The 24149-nt window shown below is 35.7% G+C and overlaps 1 protein-coding gene across 8 annotated transcripts in view; it reads right to left on the bottom strand.

The window, feature by feature from the left end:
* The window catches only part of LOC124183578 (sodium/calcium exchanger 1), a 1216563-nt gene that overhangs the window by 812989 nt on the left and 379425 nt on the right, over positions 1-24149 (bottom strand). The window lies entirely within an intron of this gene.

Here is a 24149-nt window from a genome sequence, read left to right as displayed (position 1 = left end):
TTTTGGCAAAACAATGAAAGATGTTAGAAAGTGTAGGAATGTCAGGCTGATCACGAAATGAGATGCAAGATACCGTGCTAGGGCTACTACAGCCGAACCCAATTTTAACAGCTGCACCATTTTCGACAGAGAGATGATTATCGTCGAAATGAGTAAGACGAAAGGATCTGGCTAAAACATGTATCTACGATTCTCATTATAATCATATGAAGCAGAAATTTGGCAACCAAGCAAAATTGATGTATACGGATACCGACAGTTTGATGTACGACTTTACCGTCCCCGACATATACGAACATATGAAGGAGGACTTGCATAAATTCGATACGTCTGATTATCCTCTTGACAAGGTTTATGGAATGCCACTAGCGAACAAAAAAGTTCTCGGCTTGATGAAGGACGAGAATAACGGTAAAATAATGCTGGAATTTTCAGGATTAAGAGCTAGATTGTACGCATTGCGAGTCTTGGGAGATGAGAAAGACAATAAACGTGCCAAAGGTGTCAAAGGATCAGCGTTGAGAAAATTAACTTCCAACGATTATTTGTAATGTGTTTTAAACTGTGAAAATTTGTCTACAAATCAGTATTTGATATTGAGTCGAAAGCACAAGGTATACACCGTAGAACAGCAGAAAGTGGCACTGAGCTGGAATGACGACACGCGAATCGTGTTTGAGAACACAACCGACACGCTTCCGTGAGGCTACAAGCCTGCACCTTAGCTTTGTAATTTATAACTGTACCATGATGTATAAAATATTATTATATAGGATGGTGAATAAGAACGCTCCGAAATACGAAAAATTGTACAACGATGCAATAGTCTGTCGACTGTATAAAAAATAAAGATGCATACTTGAGATGTGTCGGATATAAAATAAAGAGGCACATACGTTTTTACAAAATATTTATTTATTCAATGTTGAATGTCCGATTCGTTTATCCAACTGTTGTGTGTATTGTCAAAACCTAACCATTTAACTTATATTTTTCTTCCACGCTTCTTGAGCACCTTTTCCACTACATAGATATCCGGATGTTTAACCTTGAGGAGCTATTGTTCGTAGAAACCACCAGCGATGGGTTGATCTCGGTAGTCTTTGAGCTTGTACGTCACAGGATGAGTATTTTCCACTCGACTTATCGTGAATATTTCAGTCGTCCAATTGGAAGTGAAACCTTTCTCGAAGACATTTTTGAATTTGCTGATTCGAACTTTGTCGCCGGATTTGAACTTTGCGGATATGGTAGGCATCGCTTGAAGCCCTCCGTACGCCTGACGTAATAACAGCCTTTCGTTTGCAACGGTGACATTCGACAGTTTCATTCTTATGGTTCGGTGTTTGGCGATGTTGTAAGCTGAAACCGAATCAGATAAGATGTCGAGCCTCTTGTAGCTTCCTTGCATGCTGAATTGTTTCCACATTTTACCTTTTAGCGTGCGATTAAAACGTTTACAGATCGAGGCCTTCAAATTACTGTACGTGGAGTAAAGATTGATTCCGTAGCGTGTCATTAGCGATTCAAATTTTGAGTTGTAAAATTCTGTTCCTCCGTCGACGTGTCAATTTTTCGGCACCCGTCCTTGGACAAGCACAGATTCCATTGCCTTCGTAACATCATCCCCAGACTTGCTCTTTATCGGTATAGCCCACGCATGTTTTGAAAAAATATCAATGACTGTGAGCATGTACTTGTAGCGTTTGTTTCGTCCAGCGTTTGACGTCATATCAACAAGATCCGCCTGCCAGGTCTCGTCGATGCCGCGCACGTCTAGACGTCGACGCGGGTAATTCCGGCGTGCAGGCTTATGCAGTTACGTCACCAGTGCTTGCTTTTCGTCGTTCATATTCCAACGCTATTAATCGGGTGTCCAATTGAGAAATGTTATCAGCGTTTCGAATCCACAGGTCTCTGCCTGTTTTAAAGTTTGTGTGAAAGGTATCCAAGGCTTTCTCTGTGGTGAGCTCCAAAGCTGTGATCATTTGATCGAGGTTGTTGATTTGTTTTTGCAGCACGTTGAATTTTTCAAGATTTTCAAAGTTACAGCATTGTTCGGCTCTGCGGGATCGGCGACATTGCACAGTCTCTTGTTCCGTAAATCGTAATGCCCGTCCGCTGTTATTCGAAATTCGACACCCGGAGGACCGCGAGTGCTCGTGACCGTGTTTTTATCCAGATGCCGTCCAAACACGTCAACGCTCAACTCAGTAATGAATGCAAAAACGATGGGAGCTGCTTAGTAAATGATTCCCACTTCGCGTAGCTCTTCGATAATGGAGATTATTTCGTTATTCTGACTCAGATTTCCCGCTGCCTGAAATGCCAGGAGTGGACGAAGACGCTCCACTAACTCGTTTGCATCATCACAGAAAACGTATTCCGTTTCAACACCTTGTCAAGTGATCATAGCTTGCTGAAGTAGATCTTTACCCTTTTGGCAAAGTGATGGCAAATAATCCATCAATTCGGCAATGACATTTTTGAATTTGTAACTGTTATCGTTTCGAACAGCCCCATCGGATGAGGAATACTTTTCATGCGCGTTCGTTGCGGGGATTGTGTTTTTAAAATTTTCCCGATCTCCGGCGGTCACGAAAGAACCGTCAGGCTTCTTTTTGAACAAAAGTTCCAGCAAACCCTTCGTTTTCGGATAAAGCGCATCGCCAATACGAACGTAGTCACTCTTAAAAGATATCAACGAATCACCAATCATTAGTCCGTTTGAGAGGTTGCGTACACCGTACACGTTGTCCAATTCACGAAAAAAAAAATTCCAATTTTGTCTTCGCATCTCTCATCAGTGCAAAATACTCATCCTCGATTTTCTCGACCGGTGTTTCAACGATTGTTTCATCTCCTGCCGAAGCAAAGGAATCGTCCATTTCCGAGACAGTTTCATTTTTCGTTTCATTTTTCATCTGCTTTATTTCTTGTTTAATTTCTTCCACCTCTTGTTTTACAGGTTTAGTATCTTTTGTAACATTCACCAGTTTTTGCAACGGAGTCACTACTGGTTTGAAAGCGTCACTCAATTTCTGAATCGTAGATTCCTTGCCCGACTTCAGTAATCTGTGTTTTCGACGGATCGCAGCACTTGCTTGAGCGATCTGATGTAGGACATCTTTCTGCTTGGAAATTTCAGAGCTCTGCATGTTGACGCAACTGAGTCTGCAACGCTACAGCGTCTCTCGCTCGAGAACGTTAGATTTTAGTTCTTTTTCAGGCTAACAAAAAATCGAATCCCCTCCTGTATCGTCCTTCGTTGAGCTCACTGTCTTTGTCGATCACCAGAAACCCGTACTTCTCACCGTTCCAGCATGCAGAGCACACACTTTTAAACTCTGCGTAAGACATATCGGTGTTTACCTGGTCGTTGTTTACGTGTCTCAGGTTCATATCGTCTTGTTTGAATAACACCAGTAAGTTAACGTTGTCGTGGACGAGATATTTGGGAATTCGCGCGTACGTCTGTCAGCGATAGAAACGGTCAACGTCGTGATGTCTACCCATGCAATAGTAGGCTCTCATATTGTCCTGCTTTGCGCACGCTACATCGTCAAACATGATTATTGAGTTTGGCCATGCTTCTTCCGGTGTAATCACTTGCTCACGCTCGGTAAACACAAAATACTCCGTTTTCCCAACATGGTCCAACAATTGCTTTAGCACATGGTATTTAGGTTGGTCAAGAGATTTCGAGTAGATGTAGATATTTTCAAATCTAAGTCCGTTGGGATCGGTTATCAGTGTGAGCAACGCATCAGTTTTACCACAGTTCGACGGTTCACAGAATATAGCACGTACACTACTCGGGAGTAATTCACCGCGCCATTTGTGCCTTTTGACATTTTGCTCCGAAAGTTTGTCAAAATTCATCACCGAAAGCTTAGTAGGTTGTTTCTCAAGCCGCATCTCGGACATGACTGATCGGATTTGCCATAAATACCCCGTTTTAAAGAACTTTTCTTTAGTCAATGCACGAACATGATCGCGTACAGAGGTAAACGTAGCAGCAGGCGGCAACATCGTGGCAAGGGTCTGGTGGACAAAATCATCAACAGCCTTACAGTCGAATTGCATGTACCTGGTTATCAGTACTATGGGCCCGGTACAAAATTAACGAAGAGACTCGCGCGGAGTGATTCGGGAATCAATCTTCTCGACGCAGCTTGAAAGGAACACGACATTGCTTACTGGCAGAATCGTGAAAATCTTGAAGTCAGAGACGAGGCTGATATGGTGTTGGCTGAGCAAGCTTGGAAACGGGTTCTCGTAAAGGACGCAAATTTGGGTGAGAAGGCAGCCGCTTGGGCCATAGCTAATACAATGATAGAAAAATTAAATCTCAAAATGGGAATTCGAAAATCAAAAAATGTGTCATTGAAAAAAATTATAGAGGCTGCAAAACGTTTTATTGTTCCAAGCAACGATGCAAAAGTAGCTATCGAATCTGCGCTAAAAGGAGCTGAGAACGCCGTTGAAAAAGCGCGTGGTGAATGTAAAGTGCGAATACCTCTTGTCCTACCAGTACCTTCGAAAGTCGGTGGTTTTCTATCGTTTCTAATTTCTATTTTCACTGGACTTAGTGCTACAGGCGCGTTAGACGGTGGTGCGGCAAGTATAGCAAAAGCTGTGAACGATGCAAGTGCTGCTAGACGAGAACTGGGAGAGAGTGAACGACACAACAAAACTATGGAAGCTATCGCGTTGGGCAAAGGGCTTCATATGATACCGTACAAAACAGGTCTTGGTCTCCATTTTCCAAAAAACTAGATGCGATGCTACCACGTCGAGCGTTAACCAATTGGGACATGTTGAAATATGCAAAAATCTTCAAGGTTTCGCATTACCGCGGAGTTTTCATGCGAAACGAAATGCCCGAAAACGGTCCACGAAAAAACGAGTCAGCTATGATCAACCTTGACGACAAAGACGGTCCGGGATCACACTGGGTTGCATACAAGAAACGCGGCAATAATATTGATTACTTCGACAGTTTTGGCAACCTTCAACCACCCTCAGACCTCATACAATACCTCGGCGTCCGTACTGTTGAATACAATCATGAAAGGTACCAGGATTATGATACATTTGAATGCGGACACTTGTGTGCGAAATATCCGAGTGGTCAGCTATATAAACATGGTGCATGATTTATCAAAGTCAGTCTACCACTCGCAGTCATGGATGATTCGTTAACGTTAACGATTTCGGGAACCTCTTCGATTCTCGAAGCACAATATTTCCCACCGATCGAACTTGCTCATGATAAAAGTTATGCTCTTGGCTTGGTAGAATTGTGAACCTTAAATTCGATTTCCAACGTTGATGTTGGTCACAATGAAATTGACGTAGCTGATAAAATGATCACCATACCCACCGGCAGCTACGAGATTGAGGACATAGAGAAGTATCTTCAAAACGTGCTAAGAAATACAGATATCAGGCTCGCCATCAAACCCAACAATAATACATTACGCAGCAAAATCACATGCAACCACACGATTACCTTTGAGCCTAATGATTCCATTGCTCAAGTTTTGAGATTCACACCACGTGTATTGGAGGTTGATAAAACTCACGAATGAGACGTGCCTGTAACTATACTTAAGGTCAACGCGTTGCGAGTCGAGTGTAGCATTAAAACGGGCGCCTACGTCAATGGACAGCAAGTACACACTATTCACGAGTTTTTCCCGACTGTCCTACCAGGATATAAGATCGTGGAAGTACCGTCGCACGTCATTCACCTTCCGATCACCGTCAGGTCCATAGATCACGTTCAGCTCCGGTTAGTGGATCAAGACGGAGGCCTGGTTAATTTTCGAGGTAAAGTTATTACTGTGAGACTACATATCAAATCGCAATAAACGATGGGAATTGTATATAACAGACTGTCAAAGTATAGGTATATCAGTGAGTCGGCATGCCCCGATTAATTCAGTCATCGATCGATTCTCGATTCGTTAACACCTCTAAACGTGGAGTTCCTGATAGCTCTGGGTCTGAGACTGACTACTTTTCGAAGAAGAATTTCCGACAACTTAAATTCGATTTTGCTGTTTCATCATTCGCTACGTACCATGGAGGAAGAAATCCTAAACATTCAAACACCAGTCTACTCTGACGAATCCGTTGCGGATTACGAGATTCACGTTCACAAACCTTAAGCCTCGTCAACTTCCAACAACAGCGATGAAATTCAAATCACTGTTCAGCTTCAGGATTCATGCATATTACCCAGCAAAAGTTCCGTACATGTCCATGGACGACTCCTCAAACCTGATGGTACAGCTACTGTGAACACACAGCTCGTGAACGACGCGATCTGTCATCTGTTCGAAGAAATTCGCTACAAAATGGATGCAGTTGAGATTGATAGAAGCAAGAACGTTGGCTTGATAAGTCTCACAAAGGGTTACGCTTTCCTGCACCCCGGTCAGACTTGGCTGATGGAGAACGCTGGATGGCTTGATGTAGAAGAGAAGAAGAAATTAACCGATGCCGTGGGTAATTCTGACGTACTGATACCGCTCACCATAATATTGGGTTTTGCTGAAGATTACCGCAAGATCGTTGTCAACGCTTAACATGAGTTAATTTTGACGAGATCAAAAACTGACGTCAACGCCATCATGCAGACGCAAGAGCAGGAATTCAAAATCACGATCAATGCAGTGGAATGGCTAATACCGTATTTGAAACTCGCGGATCAGAAAAAAGTTGACCTACTAAATTTCATTCGGAGAGATTCGCCTATTTCGATGAGCTTCCGCAGTTGGGAGTTGTACGAATATCCCTTACTTCCCACAACATCGAAACACGTTTGGACTGTGGAAACTTCCACTCAGCTTGAAAAACCTCGGTACGTCATTTTGGGTTTCCAAACAAGTAAAAAGAACAAGACCGGCAAGAACGCAAGTCATTTCTATCATTGCAATATCACAGACGTCAATCTACTTTTAAACTCTCAATGTTATCCGTAAGGTAACCTGAACTTCAACATGAGTCGTAATCTGTACGCGCTCCTGCACGAGATGTACGCAAACTTCCAAGCTACCTACTACGACAAGAACCTCGAGCCGTTGCTGCCAAAGAGTGGATTCCTTCGAGACGTCCCCTCATTCGTTATCGACTCTTCAAAACTAAATGAATCTTTGAAGTACGGACCTGTCGACATCCGTCTTGAATTTGAAGCTCAAGCCAACTTTCTCGCTGAAACATCGGCGTACTGCTTGATTGTTTACGATCGTATTGTCGAATACAACCCGCTCAGTGGTGGAGTGAAAAAGTTGGTATAAAAGCTGACCCGTTCCCACCATCTCGCACAGTTCAAAGATGGAGCTTATCGTTGACATACAAGGCTTCCGTAGACGTTTCAACAATATCTTTACATTGAAAGAATTGGCTACAATTTCAATTCACTCGGAAGCATTTCCATCAATGTTTTTCTGCAAGCCACCTTACGAATGGGATTGTCTGGACGTCAAATACAAAAGCCAAAATTCTTGGTTCGAACGCAATTTTTACGGTTTACCTTGGAGCTGTGGAACCATACCGTTTGAGGCAGTCGAGTGGACCATTGAAGATAGACTGTGCAAAGCTGACACCGTGTACGTAAAAGGAGAAGAAAAACGAGACTGGTTGCTTAAAATTGTTCCGAAAGTTTAAATCATCCATATGCTGGACTTTGACCGTCCGTCGCTTCAAACGTTGCAAAACACTTCAGCTGTGTCTCTAAGATGCGACGTTCATTTAATACCCAATGCAATCTGTGCCGCACAAAACGTTTTGATACTTCAAAATTGGCTACAAAATCATCATACTGTTCGGATGGCGAGGGTGTACGATTTGTGTTACTGCGCAGAAGCGTCTACAAGAACGGTCCCACATTCCTGGCGAATATATTATCCCGGTTACGACACTGTAGTCTGGTTGAGAAGTGAGTTTACTGAGAAAAATCGTTAGAATGGTCTTAAAAATATGGCGATTCGTGCATTGGATTCAAAATTCAACATGATGAAACCGGTATTTTTTAATTAATCCGCCATTAAAAATTTTAATAGTTATAAACAAAAAACGGAAAGAAAAAAATAGAGTCTCCGTTTTATAGCTATAATTTCAAAAATATAAAAGATAAATGAATTTTGAAAAAAGATCCTAAAAAAGGAGGAAAATTCCGATAAGAAAGTCCGTACTCCCGGAATTCTAGGTTTATTATTTATAATTTTAATTCAACGTTGAAAATAGGGCTCCGCGCGGCCGTTTCGGTGCCTAGGCGTCACCGCCTAGCGAAGCATGCAACACGAAACAATTTTTTTATAACATTCAATATTAATTTAAAAATTTTAATAACTTATAGTGTTATCTAGACACTTGAAGGAATGTAGTCTTACCAAAAAAATAGTTTTTAACTCGATTTTCGTTTAAGTTATTTCATTGTTAATTAACTCATTTTTCGTAGACTTGACTTTTCATAAAATCACTTGTAAAAGTTTAAAAAATGGGTGTATAATTTTTTTTTCTTTTGTGAGCTCTTCTTATATGAATAATAAACAAGATTCAGTGGTGAAAGTTTATGAAAGTTTTTTCATTTGTTTATAATGATTTTTCAAAATTATCAGAAATGGAAAAATCCGGATAATGTTATGAAAAAATTTTTTTTTATAAATCTTGAATTTTGGTTGTTTTTAAATTAATATGTTGCGTTTATTAGCTTGGCTGAAAATTTTTTAACGTGCATTGTTTAAAAATTTATTATAAACAAATAGACAAGTTGAATATTTTTGAAAAATTTTTTTGGTCATTTTATTGTCTTAGTGAAATAATGATTTTTAAAAAACAAATTTTTTCTTAAAAAAATTATTTAATTGTTTATATCTGTTTTTTTCATTTATCCACCATTTAAATTATTTATTAAGAAATAATTTTTTTTCTAAAAATCATCATTTACAATTGTTAATATAAATATGAGAAAATTTTTTTTTTCTATTCGAATTTTCATTGTTTATTTTATACACAATTTGTTATAAACAAATTTATATTTCCATTTTATTTTTTTTTCGTTGCTTTAAAAAATTACAAATACAGCCATGTGCATCTGATTTGTAAAAAAAAATTTTCTCTATTCATTATTGAATTTTAAAATACTTTACCCCAACAAAGTTGAAGCTGTCAACTATTTTATCAACTTATTAATTGTTATAACTTCCAAACTATTGATGATACGGTCTTTAACATTTAAGACGATCTTTTAGACAACTTATTGATTTACATAATAAATTTGTTATCTCTTCAATATCTACTATGGTTCTATTTTTATAAACATTTGTTTATAAAAAAAAGCATTACATCCATCTTTAAATGATGATATCTTGTAAACTATTGAAGTTACGGCTTTTGTGATTCAAGACAATTTTATAGAGTAATTATTGGACTGCTTAAAAATAATTTTTTTGTATTTTTTATTCCATTTGTTTATCATTTTTTTTTTATTTATTCAAATTATTACACGGTGAAAGGTACATTTTTTTGGATTTTATTGTCCTTATTTTCTTACTTAACGCCAATAATTTATTTTGCACTTGCTGTTTTGTTTCAATTTTGGAATATTGAATTTACTTAATGTTTGTCAAAGAAAAAACTGAAAATTTTTGCCAGTGTGCAGCCCGGGAAAAATTTACAGAATTGAATGAACTTTTTACAATTTCCCAATCAGACTTGCGTAAAAAAGAATGAAAATACTTACTTGTGTTTGCCACTTACGTCTATGATTCTAGATTCTGTTGTTTAAATTTTGAAAAATATGCGTAGAACAGAATATTTTCCCATGCAGTTCAAAGTAATTGCAATTTTAAATTTAAAAAGTAAAAATTTGAGAGGAATTTGGAAATAAAGAATTTCAAAGGAGTACTTCAGTAAGATTTTTCCAGAAGTATTTATTATTAACAAAAAAATAAGTGTATCTTAATGCATACAATTGTTTAAAATTGAATTTTTCTTCATTTCGTTTTAAAAATTATTCTTTTATTCGTCGTTTTTTCGCTGGCTGCTCGTCTGATGTTGATGGCTGGCTTGGCAGTTCTTCAGGAACCTCGTGAGGTGGATCTCCCGTATGATCGTCCTCATTTACTTCATCATCACTGTCATCACTATAAGTACCGTAAATGCTCTTCATAATTTCTAGATAGCCAGGTTTAATCACATATTCGGTTTCTTCTTCCAACTCATCAATTTCCGGTACAACAATATCCGCAGAATTTAAGCAAGTTTCGCCCCGGCAATGTTTACAAGCTCTGGTGCAATGTAACCCTGCTTTCTTGCATTCTCAATTCTTGCTACAATTAGTAGTGGCGCAAGAACAATGTACTATAGTTAAAAGTTCTGCAGGGGCTAATGGATCTTCTGTACGTATGGAAAGAAACATTGTTTCCGTCTTCTTCCATCCGTAGTTTTTAATAAAACGTGTACAGTGGTTGATCAAAGACTAAATTTTATTTCTTAATATTGACCGGAGGTAGGCAGTTACAACGATACAACATAGATGGCGCTAGTAGTACATTAAATACATTATTTTGATATTAATTCTAACATCTCCACTTATCAAAATAATCTGAACTTTGTAACATATAAACTATTTTTGACAAACCAAAAAAAAATGCTATTAATTTACAGATAGTCACCTATTAAACAATGTTTTGAATACCTAACTTTTTTACAAAATAGTCATGTTTAACGCCATCTAAACCCTTGGTCAGCAAGTCTGCTGGCATTTCAGATGTTGGCATGTAGACTATCTTTATAAGATTGTTAGCAACTGCTTCTCTAACAAAATGATGACGCACATCTATGTGCTTCGTTCTTTTATGAAATAAAGGATTTTCAGACAGCTTCTGAGCACCTTGATTGTCATTATACAATATAATTACATAATCACAACTGTTTATAATTTCAGAAAACAAGTTTTTTAAATAAATAGCCTCTTTACAGGCTTCAGCAATCGCCATATATTCTGCCTCTGTACTTGATAAGGCTATAGTACGTTGTTTTTTACATTTATATGAAATAACAGTTCCAGAAAGTTTAAAATAGAAACCTGTATAGGATCTCCTATCTAGTGTATTTGAAGCCCAATCTGCATCAACGAAACCCTCTAATTTACAATTATCTTTGATAAACATTAGGCCATAAGATTTAGTTTTACATAAGTATCTTAGGATGCGTTTCGCATGCTTCCAATGAGTATAGGAATATGAATTATTAAATTGGCTCAAATAACTCACACTATAGGAAATATCTGGGCGAGTCAAAACACTTAAGTACATTAGGCTTCCTATTAGTTGTTGGAATGGATATTGTTTACAAACATCTACACTTTTCTCTAGTTTTAAATTTTTCTCAATAGGAGTACCAACAACTTTACAGTTTGTCATATTAAATTTACTTAAAATATGATCTACAAACTTTTCTTGATCTAAGGAAATATTGCCATTCTGATACATTTTAACTCTCATACCCAAACATTGTTTTAATTGGCCCAAATCCTTAATTTTAAATTTTGACATTAAATTTGTTTTTAACTCATTAACCATATTACTACTGTTTGAAAAAATGAAAAAATCATCAACAAAGATTGCTATTATGATCTGCTCCTTTTCACAATTTTTTATATACAGACATGGTTCTAACTTTGACTTAACAAAATTTAATTTTAATAAAGAATCATTTACTCTTTCGTTCCAAGCCCTGGCTGATTGTTTTAGACCATAAATTGCACGATTTAATTTAAGAACACTATTTTCTTTACAATCTAAATTAGGGGGAACTTGCATATACACATTTTCATTTAAGTAACCATTTAGGAATGCAGTAGTTACATCTAAGTGAGTAATTTCAAGGTTAAGTTTGACACTTAAAGCAAATAGAAACCTTAGTGTAGAGTAACGAAGAACTGGTGAGTATGTGTCAGCGTAATCCACACCCTCTTTTTGGGTAAAACCTTTTGCCACCAGTCTTGCTCTATATCGCACACTATTGTCACTTTCGTACTTTTTCTTGAATACCCACTTGCACTATACCACTCTATCAGCTTCTTTCCTATCTACAAACGTCCATGCTTGATTATCGTCGAAGGCTTTCAGTTTATCTTCCATCGCTTTTCTCCACTGTTCCTTGTCTGGTCCATTTATTGCAGCTTCATAACTGAGTTCTTCATCACATGACTCCAGATTATCCAGAAGACAGAGATTGGTCATCCCATATCTTTCTACTGGCTTTCTCTTACGCTTAGCTTCAATTTGAACTTGATTCTCTGCAAAAGACTTTTCTTCAGTAACAGATTGATATGAGTCATCTTGGGAAGACGATGATTCACAAATATATGTTGAATCATTTGGATCTGAACCTGGATTTTCTATTAAGTTTTCATCTTCTTCTAAGTTTTTATCTTTCTTTGACTTATTTTCACAATCGTTTACTACAATCTGAGCTTCGACCAACTCTATTTTTTCCATAATGATGACATCTCTGCTCGTAGTAATTTTTTTAGTTCTTGGGTTATATAATCTGTATCCTTTCACATTATCTGGATACCCTACTAAAATTAATCTGTCAGCCTTCTTATCCCATTTTTGTCGTTGTACTTTGGGAACATGCACCATTACTTTACTGCCAAAAATTCTAACGTGGCTGAGGTCTGGTTTCTCACGTGTCCACCTCTCAAATGGTGTCATCATGCCTAAACTGGCGGCTGGTGTTCTGTTCTTTAGGTAAACTGCAGTATTAACTGCTTCAGCCCAAAAACTTTTGTCGAGACCTGCTGCAAACAATAAACATCTTGCCCGTTCAACTACAGTTCTGTTGAACCTCTCTGAGAGTCCATTCTTCTCTGGAGTGTGAGGATTGGTCTTCTGATGGACAATACCTACTTGTTTTAAGTAATTTTCCATTTCACGTGAACAAAATTCACCTCCATTGTCGGTTCTCAGTATTTTTATTTTGTTTCCAGTTTGATTCTCAACTAAACTTCGAAATTCTTTGAACTGCTGGAACACCTGGTTCTTTTCCTTCAAGAAGTAGACAAAAGTCATTCTGCTGGCATCATCCACAAACAGAAGAAAGTACTTCGCCTGACCAATTGACTTGGTCTCCATCTGCCCGCATAAATCTGAGTGTACTACATCCAGTAGTTTTTCACTTCTATGGTTTGCTGATGGGAAAGGTAAACGTGATTGTTTTCCCTCACAGCACACTTCACAATTCTGTATCTGTATGTCAGCTTTCTCGTGAAAGGAAACTCCTTCTACTGCTCCTTCTTTCATTTTTTGTAAGGACTTACTATTTATATGTCCTAACCTTCTATGCCATGTTGACATTGCCGATAACGAGTTCTCGAATTTTTTTGTGTTTAACTTGTACACTCCATTTATCAAATTTGCTGTACCAATAAGCTCATTCACTTCGTTGTATATAAAACAGGTATCCTTTTTAAATACAACTTTATTTCCTTTAGCTATAAGTTGGCTTACGGATAGTAAGTTTGCCGTGAGATTCGGTATATACAATACGTCCTTCACAATCACTTCATACTGAGAACTGTTCACGCATGTCGTTATCTGTGTTTCACCAACACTAACTACAGGCACCGTCATTTGATTTGCCACTACGATTTCTTTAGTTTCGTGTACTGGTCGAGTTCGGAGTAAACATTTTTGGTTTGACGTCATATGCGCGCTTGCGCCTGAGTCGATGTACCAGTCTTCTGTGTTATAATAACCATTAAAAAACGCTGCGCTCAAAGCATTCAATTGTTTATTTGCTTTTAATTCAGGACACTCATTTTTGTAGTGGCCGATCTTCTTGCAATTATAACACTTTATTTGTTTACTGCTGGTTGACTTCGACATTTGCTTGTCAGTGCTGCCATTTTTATTTCGCTGTTTTGACCAAAAAGCAAAATCGATTCCAGTAGTGCCAACCTCCGAACACATGTCAAGTAACTTTGTTTTAATGACGTCAGCGCTAATGGCTATTCCAGAGTGCTCTATTGCCATTATCATCGGTGAATACTTATCTGGAAGTCCCGCCAAAAGTAATGACCCAATCCACTCGTCTGTGATTTCGAAACCTGTCCCTTTCAATTTATGTGCTGTCTCAACCACTTGAGATACATAGGATGTCATGGATTCGCAGTTATCGAGGCGTATTGAAATCAATGTACGAAGCATACTTATTTTTCGTTGATACCCCGTGTCATCAAATAACTGTTTTAATTTCTTCCACACACCGTCCACTGTAGTTTCACTTTTTATATGCACATATAATGAACAGTCAATAGTCATAACGAGTTTTGCTTTAGCTTTTTTATTCTCAGATTCACTGATAGTTGCTGGCACATTTTCAATGTCAATGCCTTCAAGTAACAAGAAATTACTTGTTGCAAACGCCCAATCGTCGTAATTTTCGCGTCCCTTGAGTTTCGGCACATTCACTAAGTACCCTAACGTCGACATAGTTACTTTTGCACGAGAAAAAAATTTAAATTTAGCAAAAATGGGTCTGGGCCCATAACCTAATAAAACGTGTACAGTGGTTGATCAAAGACTAAATTTTATTTCTTAATATTGACCGGAGGTAGGCAGTTACAACGATACAACATAGATGGCGCTAGTAATACATTAAATACATTATTTTGATATTAATTCTAACAGTTTTCAGGATTGAAAACATTTCCTAACCAAAGCTGAACTTGTAAAAAAGTGCGTAATGAATGCTGAAATGTTGCCTCGGATGTTGGTGGCAGTAAAGCTAAGTTGAGGGCAGATGACTTGCGTGCTACATCACCAAAACGATCCACTCGGCATTCACCGATTGTCGCTAATGTAGATTTGTACAACTTCAGCATAATATTTTCTCCAGCCTTTCTGATTTCTTCCCGAGAAGAATTACTGTTGTAGAAAACTTATGCGTGTTCCTGGGCTGTTATATCATCTTGTAGCAACTTCAACAATGATTTCTTGCCTTTATGGAAAATAGAGCTTACCGTATCGCAGCCAGAGAAAGTATGTGCAAATAGTATGAATTTTTTTATCATAATGTTTTCGTGAGAAGTTATTACACTTTCTGACTGCTTCAAAATTTTCGGCTTCAGCATGTCGACGCTTTTTCCTTCGGGAGTAAGAGCAATTACTAATCCCGTTAAGTCAACATCGGTACCAACCACGACGACTCGTTTATTAACAGTATTAGTTATATCGATTGCCGTTTGTACAATTAATAAATCTGCGTCTTCTGGAGCTTGAAATACTGATAATTGATGACGCCCTTCCAAGTAATAAATCAAATGTTCAAAGAATCTAGATTTGTTTTTATAATTTGATAAGAATAGATCTTTTTCTCGTGGCGTTTCCATGTCTGGTGTAAAACTAATTTCGAGCGCTACTTTCTTGTTAACACGTCTATATCTCTCATATGATTTGATTCCTATATTCGATTGATTATACCCATCGAAAACTATGGTGGAATCAGAAGAATAATGTTTAATGATAAAAGATTCGTAGGCTGCGAAAACTTCATCAAATGTTGAATTTCTCGGCCAGCCAACCTTGTGAAGTAAGTAACCTCCATCAATCACGAACTTGACATCTACAAAATCTTTTTCAGTGTATGAAGTGCTATTTAAAGATTTATAAAGCTCGGATTTGTTACTTTCGCGCATGATTCCACTCTCATTAAAAAGAGCCATCGGATATGGTGATAACTCAAAAGATATTGCGTCTTTCATCAAATCCTTTTTGTCTACCAGACTAGCAGCAATCTTTTGAAAGAGCAATGTTGTGTTAATCGGAATTTTTTCATTATCTATCTCGATTACAGGGGTAGTTGCAATTAAAGTTTTGACACAGTTTAATTTGCTGTGTTTAAAATTTTCCGCATTAACATCAACCATTTTTGCCATACCTTCAAAACCTTTTTCAAAAGCTCGATGGCAATTTATCGTCTCATCACCAACTAGTCCGGTAGATAAAGATATCAGCTTTTCCGGTCGATGTTCGAAGATACCGTGATCATCGAGCCAGTATTTAAATATTTCAATATCTTCTTTATCTTGTTTTTGTCGACTAGATGTTAATTCGACGTGTTGATCGGATGATGCGCTTCTGCAATTAGTTACTTGCTCCAATTGATCCAAAATATCAAACGCATAAGGAATACCTAATATAAATCGAGAAACGACACTTTCACTCATAGTACGACCATGTTTGGTTCCTTCTTTTCCTGTTCCAAAGAATCGCATTGCTGTCTGCTCTATTATCATGTCAGACCATACACCAGACCATGGTTTATTAGTCCTTCTGATTGTGAACAAGCCTCTCTCGGTGAAACTTAGGTATTCATCAGGATCCATAATGTCGCCTAACTTCTGCATATCCTGCAGATAAATTTATGCGCCTTTGATGTAATTGAAGTGACCTGCAGCGTGAAATATTGGCAACATTTCACGAACGCACAATAAATGTAGGCCCCAATTTCCGTTCCTTTCAGCTTCAATAAATTGTACAGCAATCATAACCATATGAAAATACTGCAGCCAAAGTTCAGCCGTTGGACCTCGTGATTTGAGTGTTTCCAAAGCACTTGAAAACAAGTTGAACATTGCCCTACAGTCATCGTACTCGTTCATAGAGTCCAAAGATGGAGGATTATCTTTGAAATCTTGTAACAAAGTTGACAGTTTGTTTTTTTTTTCATTGATAATTCGCTGCACACTCATGGTCAACGGAGGAGCTCTGCGAGGATCAAAACTTTTTATGCCAGCGATATTGTCATGACTGCAGATATTTTCTTCTGACTCGGCAGTCTTTGCAATCAACTCGCCGATCGCAGTTGCCGCTAAAATATGCACTCGAATACACAGTACAATTTAACATTTTTTCCACTGAGTTTGTCGCAAAAACAGTAGTAAATAGTTCCTTAATCCCTGAACCACCCATGATAGTACCCACTGCTTTTAAGTAAGACATGAGAAGATGGAAGCCACCCAAACGAAGCTGTAAACTTTTCAACTCTTCGTCTTGAGTATTACAAAGAATTTGTTTAGCTTTGATCCAAAGAGCATAGTCAAACGTAACGAATCACGTTTTCATTTGAATCTGTTTAGCGTGATTGACCGCAAAATGCAAGGCTGTATAAAATGTTTGAAGGTTACAAGGGTCTTGGTCAATTATTGGTAAAATAAGTACTCTCGACACACTGTACTGTATTTTATTAGAAACTTTTTCTAAAAATCCTCGGAGGCTTGGTAAGTTCCACACTTTTAGATAACGACCCCAAATGTAAGTCGTGTATACTGGTGTTAATCCCGGCTCAAAATTACCAAATTTATACTTCAGAACGTCTTCATATATTATGGCTTTTAGTGAAGTACCACAATCATTATATTCTTTCAGCTGAAAATTGCCAAAAGAAGCAACTTCAGAGGCTTTAGGTAATTTTATCAACTTTGATACCGGAGTATCTGTTCCTAGAGCAGATGGAGGATTAATTGCTACTATTCCAGCAGCTACATGTATTGTATTTTTGCCGTCAAGTGTTTGTGCATTATGATCGGCATTGTCATACACATACTGAGCAAAAACTGGTGGTGTTATAGTTGTTACTTCTGCTTTTATAGCCGATATTTCATGTAAAGCAACATCATAGTACGAAGAACACACCCCTAAGTTTGAAAGAAGATTCACAATAAGCTTAGAACCACTCTTGCGATTCACGTAAAGACCAGTAGCATGATGGAGAGTTGAGATGAATGACTTGGGACGTAGCGCGCAGATAATTGAATGTGCTAAATAATTTTTTTTTAGCTCCATTTTCTTCTGCTGATCATCATACGATGCAAATTCATCGGTTTTATTTCGATCTAGAAAAAAAAATAAATAAAAATATTTGTTATAAAACAAAACAGAAAGTAAAGCCGAGCATTGTAATTTTTACATACCTTCAAGTACGGTATTTTTGTCTGCAGGCAACCCAATATTCGTCGAACTATCCATCCTGAGATTCAATTTATCTTTCTTCTTCGTAAATTTTTCTAACATAACCTCATTCAAAAAAATATTTAAGTAATTGGGAATATCGTCTTCCACATAATCAAAAAAACTTACTGAAGTAGAATACGTTTTGCTATCATAACTAATGCTTTTAATTTGCCTCCGTATCATTTCTGTAGCAGTTTTAATGATTCTTAATTTTTAATCTTCTTTTTTCTCCTCTCTCTGTAAGTACCAGAACTCATCTACTGGAAATGACCTACTACCATAATAGCAGATAGTGATATCTTTTCGGGGACGTTTTATTATCGTAATGTCTTCGTTACATTTCAGTTTTAAGTATTTCAAAATTGTTCCACCTGATATCTCGTTGTTACCGACTTTTTTCAACTCTTTCGAGGAAAATTGACACTCGTCATGATTTTCAATGTAATTATATATTAACTGTAAGGTATTTTGTACGCGTGGATCCGGGATTTCAGTTGAAGTAGGTGCTTTCGGAATGTATGTAAATTTTTTAAAACAACGAGAATGATATCGAGCTTGAACATCGACTAAAGATGGTGTTGTATTAATAATAGAGATGACGTTTGCTGCGAGGTCATCATTACATTCCTCTGCGACTTGCAACAACTTATCTTTCAGTGAGTCTGTAACAACTATACATTTGTTTTCACGTTCTTTAGCGTACCTTTTTTGACAAAATAGACACAGTGACCTCAAGTCGAAACTATCAGTGGAACTAGCCCATGAAGATCGTCCCGGGCGTGGAGAATCTGCAGCTTCTGGAATTCTGAAAACTGCAGTCGAATACTCTAGATAACACTGATCGTGAACACGAATTTCAGTCGATTTCTCGAGCAATTTCTACTTGTCATCACCGTACTTTTTACTCTTTCTAATTAATGTTTGAATACCTTGTTTTTCAATATTCTTCACAACACCAACACTGAAAGTTTTCTCACACGCAAAACATAACCTCTTAATGTCCACGTTAATAAATGATACAAACGATTACAATTAATTTAATTAACAATAAATACGTAACGAATAAATTAACTAAATGAGTAATAGATTATCTAATTTACTAATTACAGTTAATTTACAATATAAAATAATAAAAGTTTTAATACACAACACACGCAACTACATATAGCAACGGGTGTACATTTACTGACTAAAAATATGTACACGAAATTCGCTGTTGTGTGTGTGAATATGAAAGTGACGTAAAAATCCAAAAAAATGTACCTTTCACCGTGTAATAATTTGAATAAATAAAAAAAAAATGATAAACAAATGGAATAAAAAATACAAAAAAATTATTTTTAAGCAGTACAATAATTACTCTATAAAATTGTCTTGAATCACAAAAGCCGTAACTTCAATAGTTTACAAGATATCATCATTTAAAGATGGATGTAATGCTTTTTTTTATAAACAAATGTTTATAAAAATAGAACCATAGTAGATATTGAAGAGATAACAAATTTATTATGTAAATCAATAAGTTGTCTAAAAGATCGTCTTAAATGTTAAAGACCGTATCATCAATAGTTTGGAAGTTATAACAATTAATAAGTTGATAAAATAGTTGACAGCTTCAACTTTGTTGGGGTAAAGTATTTTAAAATTCAATAATGAATAGAGAAAATTTTTTTTTACAAATCAGATGCACATGGCTGTATTTGTAATTTTTTAAAGCAACGAAAAAAAAATAAAATGGAAATATAAATTTGTTTATAACAAATTGTGTATAAAATAAACAATGAAAATTCGAATAGAAAAAAAAAATTTTCTCATATTTATATTAACAATTGTAAATGATGATTTTTAGAAAAAAAATTATTTCTTAATAAATAATTTAAATGGTGGATAAATGAAAAAAACAGATATAAACAATTAAATAATTTTTTTAAGAAAAAATTTGTTTTTTAAAAATCATTATTTCACTAAGACAATAAAATGACCAAAAAAATTTTTCAAAAATATTCAACTTGTCTATTTGTTTATAATAAATTTTTAAACAATGCACGTTAAAAAATTTTCAGCCAAGCTAATAAACGCAACATATTAATTTAAAAACAACCAAAATTCAAGATTTATAAAAAAAAATTTTTTCATAACATTATCCGGATTTTTCCATTTCTGATAATTTTGAAAAATCATTATAAACAAATGAAAAAACTTTCATAAACTTTCACCACTGAATCTTGTTTATTATTCATATAAGAAGAGCTCACAAAAGAAAAAAAAATTATACACCCATTTTTTAAACTTTTACAAGTGATTTTATGAAAAGTCAAGTCTACGAAAAATGAGTTAATTAACAATGAAATAACTTAAACGAAAATCGAGTTAAAAACTATTTTTTTGGTAAGACTACATTCCTTCAAGTGTCTAGATAACACTATAAGTTATTAAAATTTTTAAATTAATATTGAATGTTATAAAAAAATTGTTTCGTGTTGCATGCTTCGCTAGGCGGTGACGCCTAGGCACCGAAACGGCCGCGCGGAGCCCTATTTTCAACGTTGAATTAAAATTATAAATAATAAACCTAGAATTCCGGGAGTACGGACTTTCTTATCGGAATTTTCCTCCTTTTTTAGGATCTTTTTTCAAAATTCATTTATCTTTTATATTTTTGAAATTATAGCTATAAAACGGAGACTCTATTTTTTTCTTTCCGTTTTTTGTTTATAACTATTAAAATTTTTAATGGCGGATTAATTAAAAAATACCGGTTTCATCATTTTGAATTTTGAATCCAATGCACGAATCGCCATATTTTTAAGACCATTCTAACGATTTTTCTCAGTAAACTCACTTCTCAACCAGACTAACTAAACATATCTTACAAATGTCCGCAGCTGCAGCTAATTCTGCTTCTCCCCCGTATATTCCATTTTTATTCATATGTGATTTGTAATCACCAGGTGACCCAATCACAGCACCGTTTGACTCATTACCTGTAATAAAACCCGTAAATGTAGACCAATTATCCACTATATTTGAAACGATACTCAGTCTCACCTCTGCGTGTCGATCTTGAGTGCCGTATACACAATACGTCAACGCGCGAAAAAGACAATTCCCGTCGCGAATCATCTTTATAATTTTCGTTTGCATGTTCATTTTTTGCGCGTCAGAAACAGATACCCATAAAGATATTTGTCAAAGACTGTCATAAACAGCCGATAACAGCTGTCAAAGGGTTTGCTAGATGCTTTTTTTTTCGTTTTCGGGATCTCACCCCACCGCCAACTTCATGCGTATACTATTGTTATTATAATCTTTTTTTACTATTGTTATTATAATCTTTTTTTACTATTGTTGTCATAATCTTTTTCCACGTTCATTTGTTTGAAACTTTTTTATTAGATAGAGAGATAATCTTTTTCTACCTGTTCATTTTTTTGAAACTTTTTTATTAGATAGAGAGATTTACATCAGTGATTTCATTTATAAGTATTATTTTCCATTGTAAATTCGTAAAAACCTTTTTATTCGTATTTTATTTTTTGTACTTTGAGGTGGATCATTTTATGCTATATATCACTGTATAAAAAGTAAATAATGTTTCAATTTTCATTCTTAGTTTGACCAAAAAAGTTTAGGAAGAAAATATGCTGCTATTGCTTGCAGGCGTTTGCCGGGCACTCACTCGTTTGATGCAATCGCTAAAAAATTGTTTGATATCCCTTCTTCATTCGGTCTAACATCAGAAAATATCAGAGCAACAATTACTGACAACGGATCAAACTTTATAAAAGCATTCAAGGAATTCGGAGTTGATGTCTCACATAAAAATCTTTTTGGTAATTATTTTTTGTAATAAATTTTACTATAAATATAGATCATTAATAATAATAATAATTCAAGTTAGTTCAAATTTTTTTTTTTTTTGTAGTTTAAAATTTGAGTTATTTTGAAGTATCACAGTTTTCATTTCTTAATTAATAATTAACTATTAAATTTCTTTTAATTGCATTTCGTCTAATTTCTTACGATTTGTTTTGAATGTTATCTAGATTTGTCTGAAATAACTTGCAATGATGATGATGATCAAAATATTCCTGATGCTTTTGACGATGATTCTGTTAGAGCTAAGGAAGAATTCGATTTAAAGTGCGAAACTGCATTGCCTCAACATTTGTGATGTGCTAGTCGTTCACTTAACTTAATAGCAACGACAGATATCAGTAAGGGTATTGAAGCGTCTCAAGTTTTGAAAAAAAAGCACATGAATGTTGCAAAGAAGTGTTCTTCTTTGTGGAAGCAATTACGATCTCCGAAAAAGAATGAATGCTTTAAATCGTATTGTCGTGTTGCATTGAAAAAACCAGTTATAACGCAATGAAATTCATTCTACGATTGTATAAAACAAATTTTGAGTGTGAAAGATAAATTGTTACAAGCAGATATTCAGTATTTACAATATAAATTTTCTAAATCTGATTTTGTCTATCTCCATGAGTATATTAAATGTACGTCAGATTTAGCAGTCGCGATAGATCGATTACAAGCCGATAACTGTCATTATGGCATACTCTTTCCAGAATTGGTTTGCCTCAAATCAAAGTTGCAAAAATTGCTTGAAAGTAGAAGCATTTCCATGTGTCAACTATTATTACAAACAATAATTGACAGTGTTAACATCCGATTCACGAATTTTTTCGATTTTCTTCAGTGTGGGAAAGATGCAGCCATAGCATCGGTATATCACCAGAAATTTAAAGGAAATTGATTGGGATAGTTTTCATCTGAAATTCAACTTAAAGTTTACAAATGGTTTGAAGATGCAATCAAGGCAGAAAAAATTGAAAGATCATATGAAAATTCCCAAAACACTGAGAATGATGAATACAACTTTGGAGATTTTAAAACTAATATTATTTAAAAATTTGAGGTTTCTGTAACTCAAGCTGCTGTTGATGCAGAAATCACAAATTATTCAAGATCCGCTATCCAAAATTTTGATACGCTTAATAATCATCCATTAGTCAAAAAAGTGTTTTTAAAATATAATACACCGTTACCATCTTCAGCTTCGGTCGAAAGACTCTTCAACTATGCTACAATGATGAACTTGCCTAAATATAACAGATACAGTCACACAAATTTTCAAATCCGAGTCTTAACAAAAGCAAATGCTTCAAAAAAGTTATAACTGATGACAAATCTAACTATTTGTTTTTTTTTTATTGTTGTAAAATTCAATATTCTATAGAAAAATAGTTACATATGTATTTAATAAAAGAATTGTTGAGAATTTACTTTAAATGAAAAAATCTAACCACCAAAAAACGAATTTTTTTCAAAATTTATTTTTTTATATCAGTCAATCTTCCAACTGTGACACTTTTACGTCAAGATTTCGAATATTAACTGAAATAAATGGAAATAATTGAATGAATTCCCACTAGGCATTGAATTAAAGAATTGTAGCTCATTTTCAATAGAAATATTTTTTTTAATTTTAATTCAATTAAACTTGTAATCAAATAACATTTATTGACTAATTCAATAAAACTTGCAATAAAATAATTTTGAATTATTAATTTAATATTAATGGCGATAAATTAAATTTTTAATGGGTAATTCATAGATGAACAATTAGCATTATATATTAACAATATCCATTAAAAAAACTATGAGTAATGCATTGAATTGACATTGCAATTTTTGCAACTCCGGAGCCAACTTTGAGTATTGGAGAATTTTGAGTAGAGTCACGGGTTTTTGGTACCGTCTCTTCCGTGTTTGAAATTAGGTGCAGCCGAATTCCGTTGTACCGGGTCGAGCCACATTATCCGGTTTAAGGGTCACCTCTCGTGTAGGTCGCGAATCGTCGAAGGGGGAGTGTTCGGATTCGCGAATCGAGTCAGGACGCTGCGGGGAAAAGGTAAACTTTTTGAAAAGTTAGAATTGAGAAAATTGATTTAAGATAGTAATTAGGATTGCGACTAGCGCGGCAAGCACGGCCAGTTACAGTTTTTTGTCTTGAAAAACTCTGCTCTTAAGCGTATTAGTCAAGGTTGCGATTAGCGCTATACAGTAGAGGACGATCGCGGTTAGCGCGTCGAGTGAGATTTT

The sequence above is a fragment of the Neodiprion fabricii genome, chromosome 5, assembly GCF_021155785.1.
Source record: "Neodiprion fabricii isolate iyNeoFabr1 chromosome 5, iyNeoFabr1.1, whole genome shotgun sequence".
NCBI lineage: Eukaryota > Metazoa > Arthropoda > Insecta > Hymenoptera > Diprionidae > Neodiprion > Neodiprion fabricii.
Note: the sequence above shows the minus strand (reverse complement) of the source record. Positions and strands in the feature narration are given on the sequence as shown.